Below are 27296 nucleotides of genomic sequence, written 5' to 3'. Positions count from 1 at the left end.
ACTTCTTTGTTTTTTTTCTGTTTCTGTTTCCTTTATTTGCTCAAAAGTCAGTGGCTTCTTTCGTAGGCCTGATTTAGGATTGTCCAGCCTTCATCCTTCCAGGCCCAGCTTCTCCCTAGCTGTGGTTTTGCTCACAACTCTAGCAACTGCAATGGAGCTCGAAAGCTTGAATTCATTTCTACTGTTTTCTCAGAAGAATGACACCAGCCACGACAGCTACTATTTATTGTGTAGCTGCTAAAAGACAGGTTCTGTAATAGTCCAGAGATGTCAAAGTGAGGATCCTGTCTGAGCCTGCAATGTGGCCCAATGGTGTACAGACTGACACATTGGCATTGGCACTGGCACATTTATTGAACATGACTAAGCATCGGTGCAGTTATTTGCAACTATACTGGGATATGAGAGTTGAATGATTTGGGTGGAGGCAATATGCCCTAAGGGTTAGCAATCTATGAGGAAATGAGACCCACAGTAAAATCCCGCCAAACAAAAATCCAACCTATCTTTATCAGTTGACCATATACATTTCTTCATTCAGCTGTTTGAAGGCAAAGAATAATGAAATAGCCAGCATGAAGGAATAATTCAAGAGACAGTCTGAGTTCAGTGCATATTTTCCCTGTTGTATAAAACATAACATGGTTCCACTTTCCAGCTTTCCAGTAGAGGAAATCAAAGTCAGAAAAGAATAAGCTACTGTCCAAAGTCACCGGCTAATGGCTTCACTATGAATGGAGACCATATGTATTGGGTATCTCATAGAATTTAGTAGTCTGTCTGCTACCACCTTTCTGGGATGCTAAGCAATAAAGCAGGTATTTAGAAAGCAAGGTCCTTAGTCGCCAAACACAGAATCTATGTTGCTGGGTTTCCCATTCTAAGGTAAGAACAGAGAATTCCATCAATGAATCAAAATTAAAAACACTTCATTCAGTAGAAATCTGAGATTCCTGCCCATTCTCAAATTTTCTGCTCAACAGAGAGTTTGTTTCATTTTATAGACAAGTCTCCTTTAGGTATCTGGAAACAATAGCTGAGCTGACATTTCATTGGCCCAGGGATTCTTCTCAAGCCAATAGTTGCTTCCTCCTTTGGATGTTGTTGAGGAAACAGCAGCTCAGCCTAAGGCTGGGGCAGTGGAAAAGGAGCCACAGAAAACAAAAATGCATCATCCTGCCAGGGCCCCAGTTCCCCTGGCTTTGTGAAGACACACTGTATACCAAGGTTCACTGTGTACGTTATCCATGTATGTGTAATGCGTTTGTGCCTCGGGAGAGAACAATGCTTCTCTCTATGAATAGACATATGTACACACACACACACACACACACACACACACACGTGCACACATCACTGATGCATTTGGTGTCCTCTACTCTAAAATCAGAGAATGTCCTGCGTCTTGATGGATGTGGGCCTAATCATTCTTTAAAATAAGATTCTGGCATACAAAACTATTCTCTTCTTGGAGTCTCTCATATAGAGCCTTCTTTTCCATCTATCCTCTTTGGGCTGCTGAGCACAGAGTGCACACAACCACTGCTGCCTGGGCAGTTTAACTTACTGCAGCCATCACCTGCTCTTCCTTCCTTCCTTCCTTCCTTCCTTCCTTCCTTCCTTCCTCCCTCCCTCCCTCCCTTCCTCCCTCCCTCCCTCCCTCTCCCTCTCTCCCCCCCTCTCTCTCTCCCTTTTCTTTACTTTCTACTATTTGATCTCTTATTTTTGCTGGCACAGAACAGGCGCTTTGTAAATGCTGTTCATTAGTAGCAATGGTGCCAAAAGGTGGCTTGCAGAGGAATTAATTGGCCTTCCTCTATTAATCCTCAGCACACCTGGCCCCAGGCAAGCTTTGCCCAAGGAATGTGCAACTAAAGTATATAAACCTGGAGCAGAGAGAGATTTCAGATAAGCCTCATAACCCTGCTGCCCCTAAGATGGCCGACCCCAGCTCTTCCTGTTTGGCAACCGTGGCAGGCCTTGTTTTAGGCTTGCTCTCCATTTGACTTTGTATTTGCCATGCTTATGTCTTCTCCATTCCTTGAGGATTCTCTAATCCCTTTTCTTCCTCAACTTCCTCTGGAATGTCCCTTGTCCTTTCTCTTGGTCCTTGTGCCTTTTATTCTTTCTTTGTCCTACTCTAACTCTTTTCCCTCATTCTTTCCAAGCCAGCCCTCAATTCTGGAATCTTCTTTATCTTTAATTATTTCCTCAAACTCCAAAGATTCTAAGCTTTTCATGTCGTGAAGCTTTGGTAGAAGCAGGTGGAGCTGTCCTGAACATTGAGACCAGGACAGATTTTGTTCAGGCCAGATCCCTTTTTTTGATGCAGGACCCGAGATTCCGTGCTAATTATAGCTGTGTGTTCCTGAGCAAGGCATCCTACCTACCTCTCTGAACTGCATTTCTTAAATAAACAGAAGATCTTTAGAATGACCAGCTCCCTGTAGTGTATAATTACTGGTAGAGCCTTTGCAAAAGCACACACTCAGAGAGGGGGGAAGAGAGGGAGGGAGGGAGAGAGGGAGAGAGAGAGAGAGAGAGAGAGAGAGAGAGAGAGAGAGAGAGAGAGAGAGAGAGAGAGAGAGAGAGAGAGAGAGAGAGAGAGAGAGAGATTCTGGAGATTCTGATTAGTTTGGGAAGTGGGGACAGACCTGCCTCTTTGTGACTGAGTGCTCTGAGTCAGAACTGGTATGTCTTTACTATTGCTTTATCCTCATTAGTTCAGTGGTTTATCTCAACAAGCCTGTAAGCTAGAAACTATTTATCTCTGTTTTACAGATGAGGAAATGAAGGCGCAAAGAAAGAAAGTCACTTGCCCTACACTACAAGATCAGCAAGTATCAGAGCCATGATGAGAGCATGGGTTGGACTTAAAGGGGGTGAGCAAGTACCACTAGGCATTTGCTGCCCTTCTGCACTGTCTTGCCCCCATAGTATTAGAATAATGGGACCTAAGGCAGATTACACAGTCTTTCATTCTAGTTGGGGAAACTTGCCACCCTGCAAACAGCGGTTTGGAGTTAACAAGATGGCCAAGGCTAACTCAGCAGAAATGACAAACCCTCCTGTTTCAGCCCCTTGTGTGAAGCTAAAATTAACAACTTTCCCAACCGCAAACAAACGCAGCTGCTGAACCTGCATTCCCCTTACCTGTTTCTGCTGCTACTGGGCTTCCCAAGCCTCATCTCATCTCCTGCCTCTTTCTCTGGCTGCACCTACAGGAATGCTGGGAATGCAAATAATACCTGTGTATGATGAACTTATGCTGGGACCCAAGGAGGGTCCCAGGACATTCTACAATTCCAGTTGTTAAACATCTTCCAGGTACCACCCACCTCACCTTTTGGATCTACGCTGTTCGTTTGATGCCCAATATCTTTGGCTACTACTGAGTCTAGAAACCGTTTATGCTGGCTCCCATTTAGACAGGTGATTCTAATTTGCTACTTCACTAGCTATTCTCCCCCCTTTAAGTCTCCTGTCCTCAATACTTATCTATTTTTGGTAGGCATCAATTTAAAAGGACCGAAACAATCCCTACCTTGTATCATATACACCATTGCATATTCCCTCCTACTATGGGTGAACTGGTCCTGAAGATGCATTTGGAATAAGGGTTGAGAGAACATGCTCTTTATTTTGAGAGAGGGAAGTCCCACTATGTAGCTCTGGCTGACTTGGAGCTCACTATGCAGAGCAGGCAGCCTCAAGCTCACAGCAATCTGTCTGTTTCTGCCTCTGCCTCATGAGTGCTAGGATTAAAGGCATGGACCACCCTACCCTGGCAAGAACATGGTTTTTTTAAAAATATGACTTTGTATTGGCATCTACTCATTGTACAGAGTGATGGTTTTCGTATAGTCTCATGTTCACCTTCATGTCCTCTGTAAGCATATGATTTTTGAAGTTTTTTTTATTACATTTAATCTATGTTTTGTGTGAGTGTATGAGATGTTGAGGTCAGAAGACATCTTTCTGGAATTGTTTCCTACCCTTCATGAATGAAGGGGAATAAGCTCAGTCCTTAGGCTTGGCAGCAGGCCCTTTACCTGCTGTGCCATCTTGCTGGCCCTATATCTGATTTAATGTATCATATAGACAGGGCCCAGAAATAACCTTACACAGGAATAGACACCCATTTTTGCTTATTCTTCTCCTCCTCTTTCTCCTTCTCTTTTTCTAAAAGAGAGCCAAAAACACTCATTGGAGACTTACTTTTACTATATAGAATAATACACGTGATGAGCCATGCACAGGCAGGCGGATCTCTGTGAGTTCGAGGCCAGCCTGGTCTACAGAGCAAGTTCCAGGACAGCTTCCAAAACAACACAGAGAAACCCTGTATCAAAAACAAAACAAAACAAATAAAAGTAATGAGCCATAGCTCCTGAGATAAGGTTATAAAAAGACTTTGGCTTCTGCTTTTGGCTAGCTTAGGCTTGCTTGTGCAGTCTCTCCCTCCCTCCGATCCCTTTCATCAATCATAGTGGAGGAAGCAAGCTGCCATGTTGTGAGCATCGTAGCAGAGAGGTCCACCTGGCACAGCAAGACATGGTAAACCTCAGTCTACCAGCCTTTCGAGAAAGCAAGCCTTGTCAACAACCACATGAGTGAGTCTCAAGGCAGCCCGGTTGTTATAGCTGTCTGTGTATTGTAGCCCAACCTCATGAGGGGCTTTTGATTCAGAACCACCCAACTAAGCTGCATCCACATTCCTGACCCACAGAAATGTAAGGTAAGGTTTTGTTGTGACTGCATAAATATGGACACGCATTTACACAATGGCAGAAAGCTAATATGTCATTCTGGGTCTCTTTCAAAGTTCTGCTTTATTCTGAGTGATAATGACTAAAGGCCTAATCAACCTTTTTATTGTGAGATAAGAGCATACGCTAATTCAATTAAAATGTATGACTCTTTAGATTGCAAATAAGTAGTGGGGATTTGGGGTGCTGGTGGGAGGTTAATTGAAGATTGTTGGCCAGAGGGCCCACATTTACTGTGTATACACTGGGTCCTGGCCTCAGGTAATATAGCTTCTTCAAACCTGCAGATGATCAAACCTTAAACCAAATAATTTGAATTCGTGGCAATAACCAGTTTCTTCCTTGGGTAATAATAACAAAAGAGTTTTGAGTACTAAATAATTATCAAGCATTATTCTAAGTCCTTCACAATTATCAACTTACAAGGAAAAACAGGCACAGAGCACTGAAGTAATTTGTCCAAGTCCAGAGGTAGCAATGGGCAGAGCTAGGATTTGGGCTTGGGCTCATGGGTATGTCACACTAGGGGAGCTCTGACGTCTGCAGCAGGAGGAATTGCAGTTACAGAAAGGTAGCAGGATTGCTTCCTTTCCTTCCCGCCTGTATTTGCTTGTTTCAGAAACTCTCAGCAGTTTCTCCATCTGACCGGATCAAGTTCAAAGCCTTCTTCTGGATCCTTACCACAGTACAGCCCCGCCCTATACAGCTTCCTGATCTCTACTATACTTTCTCTAGCTGTAGCTATAATAGTCTAAACCTCACCACTCATAAACAATTTGTTTGATTTTGCCCGACCTGAAAAGCTTCAATGTGTTTTGCAAAGTACTGGATATGACAGCCAAAAGGGTTGTCCAGTTAGATCATTTGGAAAAACCCTGAAGAGATTTCCTCTTACAGTGATCATCTCAGATTTCAAGAAGACAATGAATCCTCTAAGGGGAGGTACGCCTCTGTCCCAGGCACTGTACCCAGTGCTTACAATTTTTAATAAATTAATTTCATTATCACTATCATCATCATTATCATTATTTGAAGGGTTTTTGGAGGGGGGCACAGGGTCTCATATAGATCAGTCTGACCTAGAAGTCATTGTGTAGCTGAGACTGGCCTTCAACTCTTGATCCTCCTGTCTCCCAAGTACTGGGATTACAGGTACGCACTACCATGCCTAGCTAGAGAAACCTTTTCCTGGTGTAGGTGAAGTAGTTCTCTGTTATTTTTTATCATGGCTCTGTGCTTCTTTCCCTTTTAAAGTGCATGTTAATGCAAATAGTGACAATTTATGCGTTTACTTTTGGTTCTGTAGTGCTGGTGACTAAGACCTCTCATATGCTTTGAAAAAGCTACATCTTCAGCTATTTGTTTACTTTTCTCTTATTGCATTTTAATTATTTTAGTGTGTCTGTGTGCTCCTGCATGTGTGTGTATGTGCTCATGTGTGCACTCTCGTACAAGTCTGTTCTCTCCTTCCACCATGTGGGGCCTGGGGATCAAACTCTGGGTCATCAGACACGAACTGCCTTTACCCACTGAGCCATCTTGCTGATCCTTATTTAATTTTAGACATAAGCTGCTGCTCTTGCAATGTGTGCTTTAGCAGGGCAGGGGTTTGTTTGTCCTATTTCCAATATCTAGAATAGGGCATGGTACATAAGAAGTACTCAAGGAAGAGTTATGAGTTATATGGGAATAAAATCACAGGCTGTCCTTTCGTTTGCGTATTTTCTTTTCAGAAGGAGGCCCATATTGTAGTCTACAGTGTTTCAGGAGACCTTCTAAAGTCTGAGAGCGTGCTTTGTGAGTCAGATTCTTGGGATGTGCTTCCTCTGTCTCACCATCTTCATCCGTATAGCCACGGTACACTCCTGACCAGGCTGACCAGGCTTGAAAGAAATACAATGGGCATGGGCTTTTCTACCATACCATAGTGTAATCTTGACCTTTCCAAAGAAGTTATCAAGAGAAGCTGAAGGTGGTGAGGGAGGGAGGAGAGTTGTCAAGTTTTCCATATCTAGGGAGTGGGGGATCTAATCCTGAGCACGGAGAACCCAAACAAAAGGATGTGTATACCCTGAGAGGCAAAGCTAAAATCTATGAAAATATGTCTGAGTAAAAGAACTCTTGGTCCCACAGAAGGAAGGTGCATTTGGTATCTAAATTGCAAGATGATCAGGATATTTTGAAGCCACAAAGAAAACTCTTCGAGTCTGTCTGTGTAGGAATATGGAGCTCCTACTGCAGGCCTTAATATGATAGACAGGGAGAGGGGAGGGGGGAAAGGGAGAAAGGAAGGGGAGGGGGGAGCACAGGGGACAGAGAAAGAGAAAGAAAGGGAATAAAGTGAGCCAGGGCTTTTCACATCTAAAAATAGAAGGATCTAGTGTGTGAGAGAGCCCATTTCCTAACCTTAATGCAGTTAGGCGACAGAATAAACTGCCTAGCAAGGACGTTGAGTCGCTGGTATTGCAGGCATTCAAACGTCGTGATCAAATCCTAGAGGCATTATCAGTCCCAGCAACACCTCCTGGCTGTTGACAATGGAAACAGGTGGTGGGGGTAGTCTTCAGAGGCCACTGTTCATACATGTGTACACCCCAAACACACATACACATTTGTATCCTGAATGGAAAAACAAATGAGCCTGTCTCATCTCCTTGAGGCTCATTCATTTCATTGGCCATGAGAGCTACTGCACCATAGAAATTGTATTTCTTCTCCCCAGTGACAAGGCACATCTGTGATCCTGAGACACCTCCGCAAAGGTTCATGTGCACCCCGAGCCCCCCCCAGTCAAGAAACATCCAAAAGTGTTATTGATTTACCCTCATATATAGTCATGTATGGAGATATATCTGCATATTCTTTCTGTCCTCTCTGTCTCTCGTGAATTTCAACAGGTTTTAGCTGACCTCCTACAGCCCTGATAACCCCTGGGAATGACCAGCCCTGGCCTTCTCAGTGTTCAATTCACTACTTGTATATTTTCTTGGAGACAGGTTGGAGGTGTTGGTGACACTTCCTCAAATCTCAATGATGGCCACAGAAGGGACTATTCCTGTTCAGAGGCCTCAGGGAACCAGCTCCGTGCCTTCCTTATCCTCTGTCCTTGTCTTTTCCCCCACCCCATGATTTCTGCCTTCTACTTGGTGTCAGTGAATGCAGAGGCCTCCCGAGTCTGCCTGAAAGGAAGAAGAGGAAAGAACAAGACCCGAATGAAATGGATCAACTAGTAGACTGAGAAATTGAAAACGTGCCAGAAGCTCGGGGAGGGAGATGGAGAGCAGCAGTGCGGAGAATGAAAGTGGAAAGGCCCCAGCTGAGAAGCCAATGACCACAAATGGCCCTGCAGGGTCCATGCCCCGCCAAAGCTACTCTGTTTTGTTGTTCATTGCTGGCTCAGGACCAAAAGCATGACATCTATTGGGGCTGGTCAGCAGCAAACAGTGATGTAGAGGGATCTGGTCTCTAGCATCCCTGTCTTGTTATCAACTCCATTTCAAGGATCCTTTTCCCAGATTTCCAAGCTTTCTCCCTGTCCCACGAGCCTCAGTCAACCTCCCCTTCAACAAAATTCACCCCTGCCTGTCCCATTTCTGCAGAACCTTGGACATTGGAGTACATTTGTATACTCAGGTATGAAATGAGGATGCGGTGGCTGGAAGATGCATTCTCCAAAGTGTTATTATGGTATATTGAAGGATGAAGAGAGAAGGATGGTGATCAGTGTTCAAATACATATTGGAAGCCTTAAGTGATGTTAGCACACTTCTTTACAGCAGGTCTTCTCAGAGCCTTTGATATAGCAGCATGCATTTTGAAGCTATAAAATGAGTCTATAGCATTTCTCAAACATACTTGGCCAGAGACTCTCAGGATGTGTGTGTCACAGAAGCTTATGTGACTATCATATAACTTAGTTGAATTTTCTTAATAATTCTTAAACACTAAAACCTAAAATAATGTCTGAAATGGTTAGAGAAGATAGTGGCTGCTACATTGTGCTGACTACCAGGCCACAGTGAAGACATTAGTTACAAAAGACAAAAAGACTGCAGTGATGTGCCTGTGTTTTGTCAGATACTATAGGTGATTGTCACTTGCCAATAGTATCCTATAGGTCTCAACTACATTAATATGTACCACTTTTTTGTACTACTTGGGGTATTAAGTATGCAGAGATAGAGAACTCTACCTTCCCAAGCCATGTCTCTTTCTCATGTCAAACTCATGGGTGATTGCAAATTATCTGACTTTTGTGACTTTGTTCTTCACTAATTCTTGTAGTTCCTCAAATTACAGTATAGAAAGCTTCCTGTCTCAAGAAGGGACAGTTATAAGCATGACCTCTTCCCCTGCCCTAGGTTCTCTAATATGGGTCCATGAATTAATCACTACTTTGCAGTGAACAGAATCAGAAAAATGGAGACACTGGTGAGAACTTGAGAGCTGTGCTTACTCACACAGCTCCTCTTCTAGCCCACAAAGCAACCTAACTAGATGGGAACCCACCAGGGATATCTGCTAGCTCCCTTGAAATAGCCAAGGTGGTGAGATGAATGGAGTAGACAACAAGGTGTTCTTTTGAATGAGGTGAATACTATGGTTTCAATATGAAATGTCCCATGTTCACCAGCTCATGTTAAAAATATGAATGCTTGCAACATATATGCAGAGGGTTTGGTCTTCTTGTGAGACTCCTAACAGTGAGAGCAGGGCTGTCTCTAACACTTATGCCTGCTTTTAGGACCCCCTTTCCTCCTACTGGATTGCCTCATGTAGCTTTAATAGGTGATGAGGTGTCTAGTCTCCCTGCAACTTGATATCCCATGGCTGGTTGATATTCATGAGGTAACCCACCTGTATCTGAAGAGAAAGCAGAAGATAGAGGAGTGGATGTGGGCAAGGGGAGGAACTGGGAGGGGGAGGGATGGGAAACTTCGGTTGGGATATAAAAACAAAAACAAACAAACAAAAAGCAAACAATAGCCGGGCGTTGGTGGCGCACACCTTCAATCCCAGCACTGAGGAAGCAGAGACAGGTGGATCTCTGTGAGTCCAAGGCCAGCCAGGTCTACAGAGAGAATTCCAGGACAGAGGCTCCAAAGCTACAGGGAAACCCTGTCTTGAAAAAAAAAAACAGAAACAAAAAGCAAACAAATGTGAATGCTTAGTCCCTCTCTTGTAGCATTATTACTTTAAAGGATGTGGGGCTGATGGAAGATAGCACCTAGCTGCCTGATCAGGCCTTTGAAGTTTACACTTGCCCGTGGTTCTGGTGTATAACTCTGCTTGAGGGCCTGGAGAGATTGCCCAGCTTCATCCTTCAGTATATGTACTGCTTTTGCAGAGGACAGAGTGAATTCAGGTCTCCGCACCCACATTGGCCGGTAATTCCAGCTCCAAGAGAATCCAATGCCCTGGTCTCCTCTGGCACCTGCACACACATGCACATACCCATACACAGCCTCACACATGTATGCACAATTTAAAACATGTTAAACACTCCCCGCGTCAGGCCAGCTGCCGTGTGAGAAGTCTCTGCCGCAGGTTCTTGCTACTATGAACCCCACCATGCCTTCTTTACCAAATTGGACTGAAATCCCCCCAAAACCCCGAGCCAAAAAATGAATCCTTTTCCCCAGAAATTGTTTTTTTTCCCAGTCACATGATTTTGGTTGCAGTGATAACACGGCAATGTCTAATACAGAGATTTAATCCTGGGCAGGGATTTCTTAGCTACCCAAGAGAAGGAGTTTTTTGTTCACTAAATGCGGAGCTCTCTAAAGGTGATACTAGGCTGCTAATAAAAGCAGTCTGGCTTCTGTGCTCAGTGCTGTTCGGAGCCCCCAGAAGTATCATGCTCAGTGCTATAAAAGACCCTGTAGAGCAGCCACACAAATTAGAGTGTTGCCAAAGGGAAGTGATTAAAACGCTGTCAGGTCAATGGTTGGGACCTTTTCTAGGACTTAGACCCCTGTGGAGAGCTATAGGCCCTGAGGTAAGATGTGTAGAGACTACAGCCAAAGTTGTACATTAGATTTCAGGAGGTTCATGGGCCTCTAGGTTGTGCAGTTCAGCTGTGGCAGCACATCTCAAAGGGTGTCATTGAACAAACTAGGAACCTTAGCACTCGCCTTCACCAGGAGAGAAAAACCAAAGGACACCTGAAATTGAGAAAATGGGCTAGCTATATTTTGATAGTTTAAAGTGGCTGCCATTTCTAGGGTTGGTGGCATATACCTCAAAGTGGCTGCCATGTCTAGGGTTGGTGGAACATACTTCTAAACCCAGCATTCTGGAACCTGAAGCAGGATGATTGCAAACTCAACTGCAGTCTGGACTATATAGTAAGACCTGGTTTAAAAGAACAATAAAGCAGTTGCCAAGAGAAAGAGGCGGGGGGGGGGTGGGGGGAGAGGTCAATCACTATAAGACTGCTTTCTTTTCTATACCAAAATATTTTGCTAAAACATTTTGGGGCATGCATGTAGTCCCAACATTCAGGAGCTTGAGGGCAGCCTGGGCTACATAGTGAAACTTGTTTGAGACAGACAGAGAGAGAGAGAGAGGGACAGAGACAGAGAGAGACAGAGACAGAGAGACAGACAGAGACAGAGAGACAGAGAGACAGAGACAGACAGAGAGAAAGAGAGAGAGGAGGGAGGGAGGGAGAGAGAGAGAGAGAGAGAGAGAGATTTAATGTGACTTTTATAACAACGGTATGGAGGGCCTTAGGGGGCACACAACGCTGGTGAGCATTAGATATCTGAGAAGGAGACTAGACTAGATCATCTCCACAGTCCTCTGCAGCTTCCCGTTGTCATTCCCTCCCGTTCCCATGTGTTTCTGTTCTATCGTTGACATCTGTCCTAGTTAACTGCAGATAACAGTCATAATCCCACCCACCAGCAAAGCCCAAAGGCAAGAGCTGAGCAGGGGTGGCCAGAGACTCAGGAAGGGCTGGCCCCTCACTCAATTCCCACCTTCATCATCACATCTCACTAGACCCTCGCCAGGGCTCTCAGGGTTTGCCTGGTGACGGCTAAGTTAACCTGATAAACTCATCTACACTAATGGGACTGTGAATGCTAATGAATGAATGCCTTACCTTCCCAAGCGACATATTTGCATTTTAACAGAGGTCTTCTGGAGATAACGCTTTAACTCAGAGGAGTGATTAATGTTGAAATTTGGGCTGTTTGGCAGTCTAACAGAGAAGATAATTTTGGAAAGGGAAGCTCTTTCCACCTTTTACAATGGACCATCTGCTAGAAAGAGAAAAAAAGCATGTCCCTGCCCTTGAGGGGTTTATAGTTTATATAGTTGGGAAATTACAATGGCTAACATTTATTGAGTCTCCACCAAAGTGCTGGCCATTTGCTAAGTGCTGAATAAATATTATCTTTGAATCCTCGCAACAGAACCCTCTGAGGTGGGTACTTGGCAGATAAAGCGAGTGGCCTCGGAGAGGTTAAGTAAGTTAGGACTGCATTTCATTGACTCTAAGAAGCTGTCCACAGCAGCGAGAAGCAACATGGAGCTTGCCCCCTGCCCCCAGGTTTCCTAAAAAAGTAAAAAAAAATGCTGCCAATTAAATGACAATGTGTTATGGATAGTAAGACATATCTTACTTTCAGAAATTTTCAAAATTCAGTAATTGGCAAGGCCGACTCCAAAGTACACTTTCTGCTTAAAGCTGTTTGTAGAGCTCAGATTGGAAATAGCAGGGGGAAACACTCGGCGATACTAACATAGTAGCAAGTACATATTAATATTTTAAAACAGGCTGAGTCCGAGGTCAAAGGCAGAACATATTGATGGAGGTCTTGAACCGCACTGAACATGGGCAGAAACATGGGGCAGTGTTTACTTCCAGTAGAGAGACCCGGCTGAGCTCTGTCCAGGGCTGAAGAGAGGAGTGGCAGGTAGCAAATTACTGTCAAGTCAGTGAGACTATGGCATGTTGGTTGTATTGGTTAGGGTGAAGGGGTTAACCAGGGAAACTGTGTGATGTACTTTAGTGAGATGAAGGAGGGTAATAGTCTCACAAACATCCATACATTCAAACTTAGTTCTCAGGGAATCTATACTGAGAGGTCTATGGACCTTATGGGAGGCATTGGGGATATATCCTGGAAGGTGATTATGAGACTTCTCCGTCTCTCTGCTCTTGGTTCATGGCATGAGCCTTTTGTTCCTTTACATGCTCTAGGACATGCTGCTCTTTCAAAAGCCAAAGCAGGGAAGCTACACAATCTTGGGCTGGAATTTCCAGAATCTTAACTTAAATGGACCTTTTATGTTTATAAGATAATTGCTTCAAATATTTCATTATAGTGATGGCAAGCTGACTAATCTGTCCAGGATGACAAGTTTCCAATTTAATGTAATGGACAAAGGAGATAATTATGGATTCTTGTTGGTTAATTCCAACACATTAGGGAAAATTCATTCTGGCTACTAACCTTGAAACTAGGGGCTTCCTAAAATGGTAAAGAAGCAACATAAAAACAGCCCTGAAAACATACATCCAAGATTGAAAAAAGAGGACATAAACTTGAAGAAGTGTGGGGAGGGGAATTTGGGAGGGTTTCAAAAGGAAGAAAGGGAAGGGAGCATAAATGCTGTAATTAAGACACATTCTCACAAATACAAATGAAAAAGAAACAGTTTCACAAGGGGGGTCACATCATCAGAGAGCAGAATTCCAGGGCGTTACATACATTAACTTCTCAGTCTGCTCTTGGTGTCCACTTCTCTCTTCTGTGGAAGAGGAAGGTGGTGAGCCCCAAAGGAAAGGCTTCATAAGCCCTGAAACCTCCGGGCCAGCTGCCTAGGCATGGTTCCTTCTTCCCTCAGCACTGGGTAGCCCTATAGCCTGGATAATGCATATCATGTTCTTGTTGAGGGCTTACAATGCCTTGGAGGACAGACGAATAAGAGAGAGGATCCAGAAGAGCCCACTCCCTAGCTGGGGAGGAAAGCAAATATATAGAATAGTGAGGCAATAAGATGGTAGAATCCGGCACTAAAATGTGGTCAGGTTCCAAAAAAGGGGGAATTGTGGGTGCCTTGTTTGCTTCTATATTTGAGTATGTTCTCAAAGTTTCCCACTACATACAGGTATTGCTTTTATAGCCAAGGAAACCTGTAATTTAAAAAGAAGAGGCAGCTAATAAGGGCTTTAATAGCCAGGAAAGACTTCACAGCAGATGCTAGATTTCAGCTTGTTGGGTAGGGGATATAATACAAATATTGGCACAGAAGAGAGGGCCACTATAGGCAGAGGAAACCGCAGACATAGGATTGCAGAGAAAGGAAGGGAATATGGAGTGAGGTGAGCTAGGGTAGAAAGAAGCCCCAGAAGAGGGGGGCTTGGGAGGCAGAAATGTAAGACGGTGATTTTTTATAATGCTAATATATAATTATTAGTGTATTTTTGCTAGAACAAGATACCAGAGACAAGCTATTTTATAAATAAAAGGTTTATTTAGTTCATTGTTCTCTAAGTTCAAATGCCTACATCTGGTGATGCATTTCTTCCTGGCAAAATTCTGAGGTGACACAGTGTATTACATGGCAAGAGACAAGGAGTGTGTGTGTGTGTGTGTGTGTGTGTGTGTGTGTGTGTGTGTGTTGGTCTATGTTGGTATCTCCCTCTCCCCTCTCTCTCTTCTCATAAAGCCACCATCTCAGGGAATGAAACTCTTTTTTTATATAGTACCACAATGAAATACATCTTTATTCACTCAGATGTCACCCTGATGACCTTACTAGATCCTAATGAACTTGTAAATGCCCCACTTCTAAACACCACAGTCGATTGTTTCCTCAAAATGGGGATGAATACCTCAGAAAGGGGTTTGATTCAGTTTCAATACTTAAGCCATTTGGATGGGTGGCAGGCCATACTCAAACCATATCCAAATCTGAGCAAATTCTGGGTCCCAGCTATTGTGATAAGCAAAGGGCACTTTGTAGTCTTTGGAGCAGAGAGTACCATGATGAAAGACATCTTTAGGAGATTCTGTTGGCAGCAGCATTCGAAGACAGGTGTGGGGTGGTGGGGATGGATGCAGAGGTATTATTTAGGAGGCCGATGTAGCAATCCATTTATAAGCTTATGAGAGATTGGCTAGGATAATGATGATAGAAATGGCCAAGAAGAGATGGGTTCATGGGGCACCTGTGGGAGACTGCTAGTGATTGACTGGATAGGGAAGCAAGGATGGATCCAAGGAGCAACTCTTGAGCTATTGAAAAGTGATGGTGACAGCATAGAGTGTTAAGCTGTGGTAAATTTAAAATGTTGGTAAGGACCAGTGAGATTGTTTGTCAGGTAAATGCATTTGCCTCCAAGCCCGGTGACCTGCGTTTGAGGTCTAGAATCTACATCATGGAAGGAGAGAACCAATTCCTATAAATTGTCCTCTGACTTGGACATGTGTGCCATGGCATGTGTATCCCCACCCGCAAATAAATAAATGAATGTAAATATATTTACATATATGAATATATATTCTAAATTGTGTGATATATGTGTGGGTATACATATACATGAGTATATATGTATGTCGATGTGTATATATATGTATGTATATCTGTACTAAACAATGTATATATATGTGTGCATATATAATATATATATATATACATACATGTAATAATGAAATGGAACTAGGGCCTGGGTCAAAGGTTAGGTTTGATCATTTCCAGCAGTCATTTCAGAATTTCAAATCAAGACAAGTTATGTGTAGAAGCGCATAAGTGTCTGGGATAGAGAAGGGAAAAATAGTAGACCTAACTGCCAATTTTGATTTGGACTTTGTGGGTGGTGGTCTTTAATGTGGGTAGTGGCAGCAGGCTGGTGGGTCTGTTTAAAGATCCCCCTCCTTTGTCTCTATCAAGTGAGTGACTTCCAGGTTCTGTACATATTAGAAAGATTACAGCTCAACTGCAGGTAGCAAGATGAATATGGAAAATTTGCTTTATTAATCATACCTGAATTGCCTGATTTCGCATTGCATATGACACCCTTGCCAGTCACGTGCTGTGGCAAAGTAGCTGAGCCCAACTCACAAAAGCAAGATGCAGGCTTCTGACCATGTTCAGGTAGGGTTAGAAGCAAGTCCCATTTTAAATGCAACTGGGTACTTCGGTTTCCCTGGATCAATAGTTAAGAATCTGAAACTAAGTCGCTTGGGTTCAGCTGAGAAGCAGAATGATAAACAGAACAATTATTGTAGGGAAAATATATAGCGCAAAGGGAGCAAAACCACGAGAATGAATTTTCCAGATGCAGACACCTTAACACTTACGTAGTTGGGTCTTAAGCCAGTTGTTGCCGCCATGCCCTCTTTTAGTTTATCAGCTTCCAGTGTGTTTTTCCATGAGAACGGTAATAAATATGATAATATCCCTAGTCAGCGACTTGCATTCTCTTTTCCCAGTCCCTCACCTGCATAAGCATTTTTCAATCTGGACACCCGCCCACTTCTCAGCCACCCTCCTCCCAACCCCCTCCCACCTCAAATCAGCAACTGAAACAGTGAACAGAAACCTTCAGCGGGGAAGTGATGGAGGCCGCTGGCTGGCAGACTCCGCAGTGCATGCGTGTATACGCAAGCACATTCCTGCGTGTGCGTGCATGTGCTCATCTACCAGTCTAGCCATCTGTTCCTCTCTTTCCCCAGTGGATTTGCATCCGAATCAAAGACGAGCCTGGTTGGCTGGGTGGTCCGGCCTCCAAAGCAGAGCTCTCTTGCTGGTTAGGAGCCCGTAGCCTGGGCAGTCCTGTTCAACTCATTCATCTTTATAAGACAGCAGAGCCTTCCACAGGAAGAGCCTGTCAAGGAGGACTGAGATCGCACACATACCATTTTGTCCGCAGTTCCTTCTCTCTCCAGCCCTAGGGGACAGATAACTGACCAGAGTTGACATTCAGCAGGTTGAACAGGCAGGGACAGGTGGAGGAAACAACAGAGCAGGCCTGTCGCATCACTATCTCACCTACCTGTGGACTCCTCACTTAGCTCTCCACACCAGCTGGAACACCAGCACTCCAGCTGGCATCAAAGTGCTGCGGTAGCTCTTGCCATACCCAGGCACAGGTGTGACCTCCACTGGGACCATCCCCAGTGTTCCGAGGAGTTTTCAAACGCATTCTACCCAGACGGTGAATCATGTATCCTTACTCCCAACATCTCTCAGAGGTCTCAGGCCCCAAACACACCAGACTCAGGTAGCTCCTGCCCCCAACCTCTTTGTGGGAGACAACAGCGCACAACACCTCAGCTTGACTGTTGTCTTTATACGATTCTGCAGCAAAATTCCTCACGGCTTGCTCTTTAGGCCTTAACAATGAAGGCTCCTTGGCAAATCTTTTCTTGGCATGATTAAGTGGTTAGCCCTTTGCCATTTAAAATCCGATGGCATTCTGACCCCTGCAGAGACTGATAGTGGGTAAGTGCTGAGACCATGAGAATAAAATGAGTGAGACAAAACCAAGCCAAGAGAAAGTGCTTAGTAGTTTACTTGCCACAGTGCACCAGTGTTTAACGTGCCCTTTGAATTTTATGGTCTTCCTTATGCCCACCACCCTCCGCTCTCATCTGCATTGCTGTAGTAGCTAACAAACTGTGTGTGTGTGGGGGGGGATCTGTTCCTTACTGTTTGGCTAACTATCCTAAATCACTGCATGGAAAAAAGCTCTCTGGGGTGTCTCCAAGTCCAAACCCCTCCTTCTGATGTCAAAAGTCCTCCGTATCTGGGCACCCTTTCCCTGGCCAACTATTGCACACATAAGGCATCTGCAGCCCCAGCATATCTGCTAAGCAGACATCCCCTGGAGTTCCCACCTTGGCCTTTTTCCTGCTTCCCCCTTGGAAGCCTGCTCTTCCCCTAACCAGACATCTCAGTCTCACATGTTATGTAAAAGGCAACTCAAGTTCAACCTCTTTGGGAAAACCCTTCCACCTCTGTTCTAGCCGGAGCTCTCATTCTCTCTAAACCTCCATCCGATCCCCTACAGCATTTCCTTTTTAGAGTAAATAAGGTGCCGTCTAATTATTCTCCGTCTTGTATAATTTGCAGATGCTTCCTCTGAGTAAGAATTATTTTTTTTCAGTTAAATTATGGATCTCTATAGAGCAAGGTCGTTGCTTTTCCTTTCTCACCAAAACATGGGCAGAGGGCTAGGCCTGGGAGTGTTCATCAACTTCTGTTGCTTGCCCTCTCTCCAAATGAAGGGAAGAAGGTAGAGATGAAGACCCTCTAAGGATCCTCCTTGTCTGTGCCCCTTCTCCCTCCTAACAGGTATTCAGGCAGCAGAGCAGCCTGGGCTGCCAGAGAGGCCCCAGCAGCCAATCTGCTGTCGGATCCCAGCTTCCTGAACACCCCTACCTCCTAAGGTTTTCTGGGCGATCAATAACTCTGCTTAAGTGATCAATCTGGGACACAATGGGATGCAGGGGCCAGTGTTTGATTAACTGGAGAGGATAAATGTAAGCAGGCAGAGACAGAGCCGAGAGAGGGAGGGAGTCGAAGAGAGCGGAGGAAGAAAGATGAGGTGGGGGAAGGCAAAAAGGGGGGTGTTTAAGAATGAGTGCATGGTAGTGTGTGGTTGAGAGTAGTTCTTACCTGATCCTAGTCAACAGCCTAATCAAGGTTCATATCCAGGTAGCTAAATAATCCTGGTGCTTTTTTGGATCCTACTAACTATGCTGGGGTTGCTGGGCAATTCTGTATCTTGACCAAAACTGTTGCTAAGATCCACTGAGGTCTATCACAGACTCCATATTGGATAGAGAAAGGGTTATGGTGTGCAGACTCTGACTATCTCTAGGAAAGACTTGAGGTTTTGAGCTATGCCCACTTGCTGAGTCTATAAGAAAACGCAAGCACTGGAGTCATCTACTCTTCCACACAAACCTGACGACTCACCCTTGATGCTATGGGAGATAGGCTGATCCTTCCTGAGTATTTCAGCATTACCTGTTTTCTACCCAGAGGTGTATATACTGTTCTTTCTCTCAAGGCCATGAGGCTGAAGGTTTTGTTTAATTGGATAGTTAAAAATAAGGAGTGCTTTTTAAATTTTTTGAGAGAGTCCAAATATCTAAGATGTACTACTGATCAAAACATGTTCAAGGGAATATAATGTTATCTGGAAAAAATAGCAGATGGCTTCTTACTGTGAGAAAGTTCCTCCTTTAATCTAACCTTGATTCCTGCTGCTCTCATTAAAAGCACATTCTTCACATATGATGGTAGGTAAATCAGTTTGTTCTGCTGCCAACTCTACCTATCCCCTTCCTTCTGTTTCTATTCAGCTACTATAACAACCTCTTAACTGGTCTTCCTGTTTCCAGGATGAGTCCATTTTAATTAATCTACTAAATGGGTGCAGGGAGAAGAAAAAAAGAAAAAAATATGGGACTCTAATGTAGTCAGGTATTAATTCCCAATAGGGAACAACCGAACAGGAGAAATGACAATAAGAAGCCTAATGAGGATGATAAAAAGCACACCAGAATGTGGGGCATTGTGCAAAACAACTGAGTCAGAGCAAGGGGCCTATTGAAAGCGCCTTAGAAGACAGAATGACCAAATGTAATGAATGAAATTCTCTTGGATCTTGATTCAAACAAGCCAGTTGTACAATAAGTTTTGAGACAATCGAGGATGTCTGATTAAGGATTGGGCAATGGATACTATAAAAAGATTGTTGTTACTTTTGTTAGCTCTGTTAATGGTACTGTGATTATGTGAGAAAAAAGATGCTCACTGTTAAGAGCTGCGTTAGGGATGAAATGATGTGATGGACTTTGGGGATTTCTTTTCAAATACTTCTTATAAGAAAGGACAGATGAAGCAAACATTGACAGGACCTGGTGATTGCTTAAATGTGGATAATCATTATACAAGTATTACTATACTTCTCTCCCCCTGCTTAGAGGAATTGTTCATAAGTAAAGACCAAAACCCATAGTCATTGACTAGTTCCCAGTCTCCCTTCCTAGCTTTAGTGTCCATACCTATCCTAACCCTCTGTGGTACAACTACCCCACGTCCTTGCTCAGGTCATTTCTGCCTGAATTTAATTTCTTCACTCACGTGTCCATTCATACAGCCCACTGAGCTACTTAGTCAGCATGAAGTACCTCTCCTATGCACTAGAAATACAAAGATGACCAAGAATGAGGACAAGGATCCTCTTTTTTCTTTAGATTCTCCATGGTAATGTGTATGAAGAGATGTAATAGAACCCCTACTCATGTGAGTCAACAAATACCCAATCCAATTCAGTAATGTTTATTGAGCACCTGGTATGTGTAAAACGTTGCATGCTTTGGGGGCAAAAATAAATAAGAACAAAAGATGAAAAAATATTAGATTCACTGAAGTCATAATGTAACTAAGACAAACAGCTACAGGAAGTTTCACTTGCGTTAGATGCGAATAAAGGATTCAAGCAATACTAGTGGGATGTCCCAGTGATGTACTTACCAAATGCATTTTAGAGGTGGTCAGAAGAGTTCAAGGGAGGGAGAAAGAAAGGGGGAGAATATTTTTCTTTGTGTGTGAGAGAGACAGACAGACAGACAGACAGACACACACACACACACACACAGAGAGAGAGAGAGAGAGAGAGAGAGAGAGAGAGAGAGAGAGAGAGAGAGAGAGAGAAACAGAGACGGAGATCACTGCTGTCTAGTGTAATCAGAGAAGCCTTCATGGGGGAGGCAACTGCATGTAGACTTGAAGGACAAGTATGGTGTCATCTGGATGATAAAGGAGAGGACTTTCCTGGTAAGCGGATGGCACCAGAAACACACAGATACAACAATGTGTATGAAGCCTGCTTCAGAGTCTGTGGTTGGACTCAAGGATCCATATGGAGCTTTGTTTCAGAACCACTTGGGGGAACTTGTTAAAATTCATATTCCTGGACTCCGGCTGCCAGACCTACTGACTCAGAAGCCCAGGCAACTGCATTATAATAAGTACCCCGAAGTCATTTTCAGACACATTAAAAATTGAGAATCAATGATGTGGATAAAAAGTGAGAAATAAGGTTGAAAGAGTACATAGGACTAGGCTGACTCAAGGAAGGCCTTGAATGTCAGGCTAAGGAAGTTAAAGATTTTCCCACAGGCAATCCGCTATCACGCTCAAGCATACAGAGCAGAAGTGTGGATGAATAATGGATATTTTTGAATATTAATCTGCCAGGGGTGTATATTACAGGTGGAAGAAGAGAGAGACCGGTGAAGGATAGACATTCAATAGTGGTAGAGGGCGGAAGTCAGAGGTGGTCTGGGCTTCTAATCTGGGAGACTAGGAGGCTTGTGGTAACAGAAAGGTCAAAAGAGCCAGTCATGGTTGGCAGTAAATGAGGTCAGCTTGTGAATGCCAAGTGTGATGTTAATGTTAAGTCTAAGATGATGGCAGACCACTGAAGTCAGGTGAGTCATTCAGCAAGTAACTGTGGATACATGGCCGGGCCTCAGAGGCACGGCGAGAATCTGTGCTACAGCAGTGGGAATAGCTAGGAAAGATGTACATGGGGAAAGGCGGGATGCAGCTGTGTGTCCACTCCCATAAAGAAATGGGGTTGATTCCAGCACTCGGGAGGCAGAGGCAGGCAGATCTCTGTGAGTTCGAGGCCAGCCTGGTCTATAGAGCGAGTTCCAGGACAGCCTCCAAAGCTACAAGAAGAACCCTTGTTTCAAAAAAACCAAAACCGCTGGGCATTGGTGGTGCACGCCTTCGATCCCAGCACCCGGGAGGCAGAGGCAGGTGGATCTCTGAGTTCGAGGCCAGTCTGGTCTACAGAGTGAGTTCCAGGACAGCCAAGGCTATATTACACAGAGAAACCCTGTTTCAAAAAAAAAACAAAAAAAGGAAAGAAAAAAAGAAAACCCAAAAATGCCCCCCAAAAAAGAAATGGGGGGCAAGGGGAACTAGCAGACACTCAGATCTGAGGAGAAGAGGAGGGACTAACTAGCAAGGAACAGGAATAATGAAGGGTCTCATGAGTACAAGGAAGCCCAGATAGTGCAATCACGCAGATAGCTCTTTCAGCAGCTTGGGGTGACTGGTTGGCTACTGCCACAGTGACACTGATGTTGACAGAGAGGTCACTACTAATGTACTACACATACCTGCTTCGTCTCAGGCTCATTAACACAAATATTAAAACAGAGTTATCTATCCACATGTCTGTTTGTCCATCCGTGCACCCATCCACCCATCCATCTATCTGGGCAGCTATCCACTTTTTTCTCTCTTCATCCTGTTGCTGCTTCATACGTGTACCCAATTTTCAGACTCATTTTCTGACTAGAAGGGAGAAGGCACTATTGCGAGCTAGGCAATTCATGTTCCACTCTAAGGTTGGTGTTCCTGGTCTGAAATGAGGAAAGCATGGCCAGTTTCTCTTCCATTTGCTCCCAACCCTGTCCCTTGGCCCTTAGTCTTCCGATTACTCTGCAGACGGCAAGGGTTCAGCCCATTTTGAGACTGCTTCATGTTGGCTGCAGAAAACACAAGAGAATGTTTATCTTTTCAAATTTATGGCAAGGAGGCAAACAGAAGTCCTTGAAAGAGAAGGCAGATCAGAGTTTTCTGCTGCGAATGCTAATGGCTTCAAGGCTGGCTCAAAAGCTGAAGCTGACTTGGGTGTGGCTAGCTCATGGTCTTTACCCAGCATCCATAGTTACCATCCCAATCCCTGGAGAAGTGATTGCTAGGTTCCAGGGGGGAAACTGCGGACCCCTGTGATGCAAGCATTTCTTATTGGACTACCTGCTTACAAATTCGACTCAGGTATGTGGACGGAGGAAGGGAGAGTAGAACAGATGAAGGAAGAGATAGAAAATAGTGTGTAATTTGTGTGCGTGCAGGTGTGTGTGTGTGTGTGTGTGTGTTCATGGTTTCAACTAGTTTGGAGGCTCGAAAAAGATCAGAGATCCTTTCCTTTGTATCTGTGCTGCCTCTCAGGGTTCCTTGCCAGTGCAACCCAAAAGCCCTATCATTTATGCAGAGTGGGAATGGGTGGGTGGGTAGGGGCTTGTCCAGAACACATACTCCCTCCATGAGCTGTACTGTAGTGAGGCAGTGCCCGCCCAATGCTTTCCTTTATCCGTATCTCCTCAGGACTGTGGCTGCCTCACTCCAACTCCTTCTCCTGCCTCCCACTCCCCCTCTCAACTCAGCTGCCTTTCCTAGCCTATGGCTAGCATCTGCAATTCCAGAGATTTCTTGTTGCATTTGCTAGTCTACTTACTGGTGCTTCCAAAGGATGATGGTGGTAGCAAAATCCCCCAGTCAGGCCACATAGCTCACTTCTCAAGACTGGTGGACTGCATCACTTCCCAGGGGGGAGAGTCCCCTACCCCATTCAAAATGGAGTTTGCAGCTTGCTAAGAGTTTCCAGACCTTTCCCCCAGGCTAGCAGGAGCTGCACTTCACTGTCTTCAAGCCATAGTACAAAGACATCATTAGACTGTGCTTATGGGGGCTCTTGCTGGCTTCAGGCCCATGCCCTGGCCTTTCTGCAGGCTAGTGCATATCTGCAATGTGCCCAGAGTCGGGAGCCTAAAGCATCACCCCTGTTTTCACCAGCCTTCTCTCTCTCTCTGGTGGCCTTCAGCCCACACTTGCAAGGCAATTGTGGTGGCGGGGGTGACATCTCCACACACAGCAGTGTTTCTCTCCTGCTTAGATCACATGCCCCTCCCTCCTCAGAATCCTGCAGTGGTTCCCAACTGCCTCTCAAATAAATTTAAATCATTTCTCTGTGGGCCTTATAAGCACTCCGTAATTGTATCCCACTCCCCCCGGCCCCCACACCACACCTTGTGCACAAATCAGTTTCAAGCACAGACAAAACACAAAAATGACACTGTCTACAAATGCCCCTGGCCTGGAGCCTGCCACAGGTGCTTGTAAAACCTCATCCAGAGAGTCACTCCTCTACCTCCTTTTAAAACGGTAAATGTTACCTGTGAGGCATAGGCAATAAAGTCCTATCAGCTATTAACAGCTTGCCCTGGCAAGGATTCTGTCATCAGATTTGACAGAGAAAGGAGCAAAACCCCGCCTTAATAGTCTAAGAGGGAGGGGGAAGGGACTCAGAGGAGCTCAGAGCAGTCCGGGAGGGGCGGGAGGAGGGAAGGGGCTCTGACGTCGAAGCTATCTCTGTCACGATTTTACCCAGGGCTGCAGTCTCTGTGCCTCTACTTAAATCAGTCAGACACACTAGCCCTTGCTTCCCCAACCTTGCTTCCCTCTCCACACACACATGATGTCTTATTTCACCGTAAGGCTACAATCCTCAGGCCAATACTAATTGGTTCCCTCACACGAGGATAAAGGAAAAAAAGACACGAAATTGAGTAGACGCAGCGTGTTTGCTTGGGCATCGTCAAGTGTTGTTGAGTTGCTCCTGCGGAAGAACTGAGAGCCCTTTGCTTACTGGGAACAGTAAAGACTTCCCAGGAAAGCTCTCTCTACTCCCAGAAAGCTGGGAACTGAGTTCCCCCAGTTTTTCCTGCAGTGAGCTTGAGCTTGACCCGCAGGCAAGGCAAGGAGAGTGTGAGGGACCCAGAAGTCTGTAGTGTGCACACTGCCTACCCCATCCCCTGCCGGGAATACTCACTTGGTGCTTTACTCTGAGTCAGCAGAGTTCCCCACCCTCCACTCTTGAAAAGGGCGCCCCCAAGGGAACCTTGTTCTTATAGCAGTTTCTTCCTTGGGCAGCAGTCCAGAGATAGCCCCGCCCTCCACAAGAGCTGCAGGATGCTGAGGACCCCCCCCCCCCTTCTTCAGGGCTCTGCAGCTGGGCCAAGATGCCAAAGGGAGGGGCAGGTCTGGCAGAATTCATCCTCCACTGTGACCAAAATCTTGTTAGTGGCAGCCATGGGGAGGGGGTTACCACCTGCTTCTGAGGGAAAGTGTCAAACATTTGCCTGTGAGGTTTCAATGTGTGTGTCCAGTTGCTCAGGTGTGGAGAGGAACGAATATAAGACTTGGGCATGCTTTTTTCCAGAATGGAGTTCTTAAGGGCCCTGGTAGAAGTGTCCACAGAAGCTTAAGGGGTGGGATAGCTCTCTCTCTCTCTCTCTCTCTCTCTCTCTCTCTCTCTCTCTCTCTCTCTCTCTCTCTCTCCCTCCCTCTCTGTTTCTCTCTCTCTGTCTGAACAGCCCCCCCATGTGTGTGTCTGCACGTTTTGGTGTGGAGCAGCAGGTACTGGATCTGCAGTAATGTGCAGTTGCCATGTAGTTTCTTAGGGACACTCTAAGAAAACACACACACACACACACACACACACACACACACACACACACACACCAAGCTCCAAAGCACCAGGTTGGGAAGAAGAGTGTGTGTACGTATTTCAGCAGAACTGGAGGGGTGCATGTAGTTGTATATGTTTGGGTGACTGTTTTGTTAGCATCCAGGTGGAAGGATGCAAGTGCAGAGACATGTGTGTGTGTGTGTGTGTGTGTGTGTGTGCACGCGCGCGTGCCAGCATGTTTCATCTTTGGATGGGGGTGACTGTGGTTTGAGCGCAGCGAATGTGGTGCGGCTGTGTGTGCGTGTGAGTGTGAGTGTGCGTCTGTGTTCGCTTGTGAACATGGCCCCAGGAACCACGCACATGCTTCAGACAGATGTTTCTGGCATCTCCGGGGCTAGGGCTTCGCCGGACACCCCGGCTAAGTGGCTACCTTCCAGCAGCCAGGCCCCGCATCTCACCAGCTCTCCCAAAGGCGCCCACAGCCCCAGCGCGCACACAAAGGCTCCATAATGAACGCGCTGCATTCCCCTGCGCTGGGCTCCTCACCACGCACCCGGGGCGGCCAAGGCGAGCCCGCCAAGCCAGAGACTCATCGAACACCGGGTATCCAGCCCGCCGCTCCCCTTGGCCGCGCAAACTCCAGGCGGCCCGACGCTCGGCTCCCCCAACCCTGCCCCTGTCTCCCGGGGGCGCCCAAGCGCCCGTCGCCCCCCGAGCCTGCCCGGGGCGACCCGCCACAGCCACGACCCACCCCTGGCCGGGCTGAGCCTGCAGGCGCGCCCCCCCTAGAAGCAGCGCGCTTCTTACCTTCCTCCTCCTCCTTCTCCTCCGCCTCGGCGGCGCGGCAGCGGCGGCGCAGAGGCGGCGGCGACGGCGGCGGGACTAGGGCTCCGGTGCCCCGGAACCCGGCACGGGCGTGGGGCTCAGTGGCGCGGGGCGGCGGGGCGGACGGAGGTTGGCGGGGCGGCAGCAGCTGGCCCGGGACGCGCGGAGCTGAGGCGCAGGCAGTGGGCTGCGGGCAGGCTGGCAGCGGCGCGCGCGGGCTCCTCGGGCGGGCTCCATGGCTGCGCCGCGGGCGGCACCATCTCCGTGGCTCCCTCGTCGCTCTCTCGCTCCAGGAGTGCGGCAGGCTGCGAGGTGACGGATAGCGCCGAGGCGGCCGGACGGCCGAGGAAGGGAGGGGAGGAAAGGGGAGGGGAGGGGAGAAGGGGCGGGGGAGGGGGGAGGAGGGAGGAAAGAGGGGAGTGCAGAACTCGGGGTGGGGGGGCCCTCTCAGGAGCCTCTCGACCCTAGAGTGCTGGCGTCGGTTTCCCCGAAAGGGAAAGCGGTTTAAAGGCGTAGCAACTGGCTCGGGTCACAACTAAAAATAAACACAAAATTGACTATTGGAGAAAGAATTTCCCAAGACACGACCCAGCAACCCAGCCACCCAGCTAGGCACTGCCTCACTTCTTGAACACGACCATTCAGACTGAGCTTTGCCGGGAACTGCTGGCAGTGAAGAGGGCAAGCCAATTTCCAAAGTGAACCCGGGAAAGGGGGGTGGGGGGAGGAGAGAGGAAACTGCAGAGAAGGGGCAGCGGCAGTGGTAGGTTCGGGGCCTCCGTTCTCTGCCCCCTGACCTTGCTTTTTTCTCGTTGTTTGCTTGCCTTCTGCTAGGGATGCCCTCCCTGCAGCTCCCCCCCGGTCACCACCGCCAACATCCTCATGCACCTTGAGTTTTAGGCTCAGATTCCTGCTCGCAGCACCTCGCCCCAGCACAGGAGCCTAAGCAGCTTGGAGCCCTGGCCCAGCCAGGAACCCACCTCTGTGAGAGAGCAGCAGTCTGCCAACTGGCAGAGGTCTGCTTGGAGCATGCAATTGGTTTGGCGAGACGGGAAGGAGGTTAAGGGGTGTGTGTGTGTGTGTGTGTGTGTGTGTGTGTGTGTGTGCGCTCGCGCACCCCCTCCCCGTGTGTGTGCATGTGTGTTCACCAACAGATGGAGGGAGGGTCCTGGGGACACACACACACACACACACACACACACACACACACACACACACACTACATGCACGCACTCTGAAGGAGAGCAGCTAGGCAGGCACAGTACAGTGCCTGATGAATGATCTCAGGGCATTTTTAAGAGACACGCTGTGAATACTAAATGTATAGCAATGGAGATTCTAAAGAGAGCTCTTGATATCCCAGTGGGCACCAGCTCCTTAAGAGGAGTTTTACAGACCAA

The 27296-nt window shown here is 46.3% G+C and overlaps 1 protein-coding gene across 1 annotated transcript in view; it reads right to left on the bottom strand.

Annotated features, from left to right (window-relative positions):
* The window catches only part of Frmpd3 (FERM and PDZ domain containing 3), a 146032-nt gene extending 119782 nt beyond the window's left edge, over positions 1-26250 (bottom strand). The window contains exon 1 of the mRNA XM_040744461.1: positions 25879-26250. The gene's annotated coding sequence lies outside the window, so the exon portion shown is untranslated. The remainder of the gene's footprint in view (positions 1-25878) is intronic.
* Positions 26251-27296: the final 1046 nt, after the last annotated feature.

Source organism: Mesocricetus auratus, unplaced genomic scaffold (assembly GCF_017639785.1).
Source record: "Mesocricetus auratus isolate SY011 unplaced genomic scaffold, BCM_Maur_2.0 Super-Scaffold_100003, whole genome shotgun sequence".
Lineage (NCBI taxonomy): Eukaryota > Metazoa > Chordata > Mammalia > Rodentia > Cricetidae > Mesocricetus > Mesocricetus auratus.
This window is presented reverse-complemented; position numbering and strand designations above follow the sequence as displayed.